General features: G+C 39.8%; 1 long non-coding RNA gene across 1 annotated transcript; it reads right to left on the bottom strand.

The window, feature by feature from the left end:
- Positions 1 to 2,149: 2,149 nt before the first annotated feature.
- LOC121284968 lies at positions 2,150 to 5,527 on the bottom strand. Its single transcript, XR_005944584.1, has 2 exons — positions 5,445 to 5,527; positions 2,150 to 2,226 (listed from the first exon to the last, which is right to left on the bottom strand). It is a non-coding gene; the product is annotated as an uncharacterized LOC121284968 (long non-coding RNA).
- Between the last annotated feature and the right edge of the window lie 1,122 nt (positions 5,528 to 6,649).

Raw genomic sequence — 6,649 nt, 5'->3', positions numbered from 1 at the left:
AGGAAAGCATGCCAACGTGGTTCACAACAGCATGCAGGTGACGTGCACTTGGCAGTCTTCACTTTGGGGGAACTGAGGTGAGTGAGCAGCAGCATTCTTCACAGCTCGCCTATTGTTTACAGGCCTCAGGGGCATCGGGGGCAACTGGTGCCTGGCCCTAAAAGCGACTGCTGAGGTTAGGGGCTAAGTGCTGGCTAGCCTTGGAGGTGACCGTTGTCGGTGGCAGTTGTGATGGGCTGAATGACCTCCTTCTGAGCTGTAAAGCCTTCTTTCTTTCTTTTTCTGTTTTTATTTCTGTTGTTTTTCCTGCTTTTTTCTGTCTTTTTCCTCTGTTTCTTGTTCCGGTTTTTCTGCATTTTTCTATCTTTTTCCTCCCATATTTTCTGTATTTTTTTCTATTTCATTTTCTTTTTTCTGTCTTTTGTTTTTCTTTATTTTTGGTCTTTTCTGTTTTTTTTCTGGGTTTTTTTCTGTCTGTTTTCCTGACTTATTTCTGCCTTTTGTCTTTCTTCATTTTCATTCTTTTTCTGTCTTTGTGTCCTTATTGGTAATTTTTCCTCTCTTTTTGTTCTGATTTTTAACTCTTTTTTTCTAGCTTTTAATTCTGTGTCCTTTTCTGTCTTCCCTGTATTTTATCCCTGTCATTTTCTTTGCCCCTTCAGTCTGTCATCATGTTCTGTTTCTTTCTCTGTTTTTTCTGAATTTTTTTCTTTCCTTTTTCTTCTGGTTTATTTTTCTTTATTTTAATTTTTCTTATTGTCTTTTGTCTTTCCTTTTTGTCAGTCTTATTCATTCCTGTCTTTGTTTCTGTCATTTTTTTCTCTTATTTTCTCTCTATTTGTTCTACTTTCTCCTCTCTTTCTTTCTGTGTTGTTCTCTTTTTATTCTGCCTTCTTGTTCTAGTTTTTTCTGCCTTTTTCTCTATTTCTCATCATATTTTTGTTTTTTCCATTTTTTTCTGTCTTTTTGTTCTACTTCTTACTCTGTCCTTTTTCTGTCTTTTTTTCCTCCAATTTGTTCTATCTTTTTGTTTGTTTTTTTCTGTCACTTTTTTGGGGTTTTTTTGTGTTTTTTCAGCCTTTTTGTCAGTCTTTAATTTCTAAGTTTTATTCTGTCATTTTTTTTCATCTGTGCATGCTTGCTCTGAAAGGTTTGTGAATCATGACAATAGTGCCTGAACCCTGGAACAGGAATGATGCTACTACCAACAAATGCTCCCTAAGCAGGCAGGCTGTGCAGTAGCAGACAGAGCACACAGTGCAATAACATTTGCAAAGAATGGAGAACTGTCACGTGATCATATGTTCAGGAATATGCCCAGAGTTGGCAACCTTAAATTAGAAACCTACCTATAACATCTCCAAAAGAAGAAATTAACTGATTGCTTAATTGGAAACTGAACCAAGGTGCAGTGGTAAAAGTGCCTTGTTCACTGTAACTAATCACTGTAACCTTACTATATTGGTATTATCACACAACCTTTGTATCCAAATCATGGACTGGAAGAATATATCAACAATCTGATGAATTGATGATGTAATACTTAGAGAGAATACTCATTTTAGTGGAGGTTGCCCTTGTTGTAATGTGCCTACTTAAAAAGTGGCAACATGAATATTAATCACCAGATACTATGTTCTTTTAGGAAATTACTAATTGTGGATCATTTGTAAAGATTTTGTGAGGCATGCATTTATTTTACTAATATTTTAATTTATTTTTATGAAAAGATATACACTTCACCTCATAAAAGATTGATTGTGTCATTTCCTCATTACTACAGCTATCATTTCACAGTGTAGTGGTTTCTGCCCCTCAGAAAATTGCAAGATTTTTGTTGTTATTGCCTATTATGCAAGATGGTGACTGCAGGAAGTGACATCACACAATCGAATATTGCAAATGGTAATTTTAATTATGTTGATTAAAAAGAAACTACTCAGTGCATTAACAATTGCTGTATTTTTTCAAAATCGACTTAATTATAATAAACCTTACTCAAACCTTACCACAGGATGCTTACAAATGACTGGATGGAACATAAATATACAGCTGACCTCAAAAACTTCAGAATATTGTTATTGTTTTCTTTTTTCCTTTTTTCTTTACTTCCTTTCCATTCTTTCCTTTATTTCCCTTTTTTCTCTTCTCCCTTCCTTCTTCACTTTCTTGTTCTTTTGCAGCTTTTACTCTCTTTTTGCCCAGCGGTGTTTTGGCATACCAACCCTAGAGTAAAAAAAGAAACATTTATACCTGATGTTCATTCTGATGCATAATATTGGTTTCAGTATTCAAAAATCACCATATCCCCTCTCATGAAGAAACAGATACTCCAACTGTTTCAACTTCCATTTGAGAATCAATATTGGATGGAACATAATACGGGTAGCTCATTTCATAACATCATAAAGCACATTTTGAGCTACTACCTTCATGAGCTTTGGCAATTCAATAAAAATCCAGCCTGGTCTCATTATCAACTAGAGTCTACATATATATGCAAAATGTTGCTCATTTCCGCCTCTGAATCAATCTAGAGATTTAAGGACTGATCATTTTGCCCATACTAAGGGAGTGCTGCACTGTCAAAGGTGCGATCTTCTGGAGACATTAAATCCAGGCCCTGTCAACTCACTCAAAGCAGGTGTAAAAGACCATGGGCTGAATTTTTCCGTTGGCGACAAGGGGGCGGGGCCCGCTAGCCGATGCGAAAATGACACGGGATGATGTCGGGGGGAACCCCCAAGGTCACCCCGCCCCATTTAAATCCGCAGGAAGACGAGGGCGCAGCGCGATCAGCTGTCCACCCGCCGACCCATCAATGGCCAATTGAGGCCATTGACAGGATAATTAAAACAATTAAAGGACCTACCCGTCCAACCTTAAGGTTGGTGGGCAGGCCAGGAACCCTGGCGGGCTTCTGAAAAAACATGAAACCTCATCCACCGGCGGGATGAGGTTTCATGTCGGTTTTAACAAAGTTAATTAAGGTTTTTGTGAAATTTATTAACGTGTCCCATCTTGTGTGACATTGTCATATGAGGGGGATATGTTAACGATTTTTAAATTTTTCTATGTTTAAAGTTTGAAAAACTTTCACTGATCTCCCTGAGTCAGTACTTAGTCTCAGGGAGATGTGCGCTCTTACGTGCGCATGCGCGAAAGAGCACACTCTTGCATTTAGGGAATCCTCCCTGCCGCCCGAGCAGGAAGCGCATAGCGCTTAATTGGCCTTAATTGGCCCACCCACTTAAAATGGCGGCGGGGCCCACTTCTCCGGTGGGGATCGGCTCCCCCACCCGCCAGAGATTGGGTCAGGCCCACCCACCCGACAGGCAAAAAAAATTCAGCCCCATATGACACAATTTAAGGAGCAGAGGAGTTCTTTCAGTGACTTTAACAAATGCCATTAAAAAGGTCATATGTCTTTTTGCTTTACCGAGCTGTATCATGCACAAATTTGTTGCCATTTTTACCTATGTTATAACAGTGATTACTTTATTGACTATGAAGGACTTGAGAACATTTTAGAGTGTGAATGGTATATAATGGGCAGAATCTTGTGGGGGTGACAGGAGTCCCGCCTGCTAGCTGGAGAGCAGGTGAGACCCCTGTGTTGCCCTATGTGCCACTCAGGCACTTAACAGGTCAATGGCGGCCTTCCCCTGGGATCAAGAACCCTGGGGTGGATGTCCCACCTGCGAGAACCACCAGCCAATTATAGGCCGGCAGCTCTTTTGTACTCAGCATTGGAGAGGTGGTAGCTGCTGCTGGTACCTGAGGCCTAGGTCAAGGAGGGACCCAGGCATATGTGAGTGATGGTGTACTAGGAGGGGAGGAGGAGGGATAGGTAGCAGGGGCTTTCAGTGGCCCCTCCTTTTCTGATGCTGGGTCCCTTGATCCAGCACTAAGTACCTTTAAAAGGATCCCATCCTCCCACCCCACAGGAACCTGGAAGTAAACATGCTGGGGTTTGCTTGTCCTGCTCCCTACATTGCAAGCTCCCCCACACCTGCTGCTGGGTTAATACCAGTGGTGGCAGAATGAGACCCTTAAGTCAGCATTAATTGCAGGGTGGGAAGACTTTTCACCGGCTTTTCTGCCTGATTAAATGCAACTCTGCCACCAAACTTGCCATGGGGGAGGGTACAACATTCCACCCAAAGTCATCTTTCTTGGTTGGCCCTAAGGTCTTATATAACTCGAGCTGTGGCAATCTCACCTAAGTTCTTAGTGGGCGTGGATCTAAATTCTAAATCAGTTAAATAAGTTCTATTCAACATCTTACCAAGCCATCTTTCAGTTTCTTCTACTTAAGTAGGTCAGTAGGAAACACGAGAGCAGGGAAACAAATTGTACGGTCTCTATTTACATTGACATTTATGCACTTTGAGAACAAGTATGCGTAAAAACAGAAAAATAGGGGAAATGCACAACATGCATGATAACCATGAAAAACAAAAATAAGATGGATTAACTGACCAAAGATGTCAACTTGAATATTTAACCAAACTTTTTTTCTGATGCCAACATACCCTGCTATTTTAACTTCAGATCTTCAGAAGCTTTAGTCACAAATTTTTATCTTAGTTTAGTGCGATGTTGAGCTTTGCAAATAACAATATCACAAATTTGATCTATGGCCTGTATATAAGTGGAATTTCAGAAATTCAGAATCGACGACTGTCCCCTTGTAGCTTCCTATATCAATCTTTTAGCCAATATTGATTTCGCGGCTTACTTGTTAAAAATGGTAACCTTGGAATGGGGCCAGTGGATGCCAACATGAAAAGCGGAGAGAATTTTGATGGTGTTGGAGTATCAATCAGTATCAATCTTGTCTAAACATGCCTAATTGATTTTTGATGGTTTGCCCAGACTGATAAGACAATTTTAACCTAACCCAACTGGGAAACTGACAGATAGAAATGTTAGTGTAACACCCTGAACAATTTTACTTTTCACAAAGTACTGCTGTGTGGAGTGTAAAACCAGCATTCTAACTGATCCCATGGGTTTTCTGCCCAAAGAGTTTGGTTAAAATTGCTCCCCAAATGCTTAATAAGTGAAATTGTCCTAAAATTGCATTTCTATCGGGGTGCCTGAAAAAAAAACTACTGGAACTCTGTCCCTTTCCTTTAAAAAAATGATGGACGAAAAATTAGATTTAACAGCAAACTTAAGTAGACCACCAGGAATTGCATAAGGTAGATAAGGCTGACTTGGACTTTAATTTCTCCTGTGTGTGTGAATTACCAGGCCTCTGATCAAAATCTCTCCCTTTATGTTGACACAAAGCTTGGTGCGTGAAAAGTCATCGAGTCCTAGGATCACGAACCAAAGTTTGCCACTTTTTTGAAAATCTCTCTGAAAATATAAACACAAGCTTGTTTTAGTTACCAACTGAACATCAATTGTGATTCTTTTCTAAAGTTACTCTTTACCTTGAATGATTCCTCTTCCTCTTTGTATACAGGATCTTGCTTGGTCAGCGGAGTGATAAACTCCACTGCAGTTAGAGGTTTTGTGTGTAGCTGCTTGATGCGTTGCTCCGTTAGAACATACTTTGCAGCTTGGCTAAAGTGTCCCTGGGTATAGCCATCAGTGGCCTTAGCTAGGGAACTCAGGTCCAATGAACTAGTCAGGATCCCACCATTTTGTTGAATTATGCTCCGCCATAACACTGTCACAAGAAACAAGAGAGTTCTAATTAGCTTATCCTTGCCATAAACATAAGTGATAGGTTGGAATTTTCTGCTACCTTACAAAATGTGTTAACTTATACCTGTATAAGTTATACAGGAGATAGATAAGTTGTATAGGAGATGAAAGAAGTTTGTAAAAAGAGTGGCCACCTGCTGATATTGCCACCAGCAATTTCTGGGTTGTAGCAACATACTCTAAAAGTCATTGGCACTGAATATATTTTACTTTTGTTTACACCAGGCAGTTTCCTCTGCATGTAATCTAGCATAATCATATTATGTGGTTTAAAAGATTGTGGAATTTTGGGCAAAGAATCATAGAGGCCATTCAGCCTGTCCTGTCCATGCCAGTTCTCTGCAAAATGGAACTCTACTAGTCCCACTACACTTTCCCAGTAACCCAGCAATTCTTTTATCTTCAGGTGCTTATCCAATTCCCTTTTGAAAACTACAATTGAATCTGCCTCAGATCCTTTGAGGCAGTGCATTCCGGATTCTAACCATTCACTGCATAAAAAAGCTTTTCATTATCTTACCATTGCTTCTTTTGCCTTAAATTTCTTTTAAGGTAAAATTCTTTTACTTTAAATCAGTATCTTCTGGTTGTCAAACCTGCCACCAACTGGAAGTTTCTCCCTATCCAGTCTGATTAGAACCCTCATGATTTAGAACAGCTCCTTCTCAACCTTCTCTTCTCTAAGAACAATGTAGCTTCTTCAGTCTGCCCTCATAGCTTAAGTCTTATCTCTGAAACCATTCTTGTAAACACTCCTTCACACCCTTCCCAAAGTGTGGCGCTCAGAATTGGACACAATACTTCAGTTGAGGCCAAGCCAGTGTTTTATAAAGTCTCATCATAACTTAATTGCCTTTGCACTCTATGCCTCTACTATTCTATTTGCCAACCTACCCTGACATCTTTAATGATTTGTGCATGTAAACCT

This window comes from Carcharodon carcharias, chromosome 12 (assembly GCF_017639515.1).
Source record: "Carcharodon carcharias isolate sCarCar2 chromosome 12, sCarCar2.pri, whole genome shotgun sequence".
NCBI lineage: Eukaryota > Metazoa > Chordata > Chondrichthyes > Lamniformes > Lamnidae > Carcharodon > Carcharodon carcharias.
Note: the sequence above shows the minus strand (reverse complement) of the source record. Positions and strands in the feature narration are given on the sequence as shown.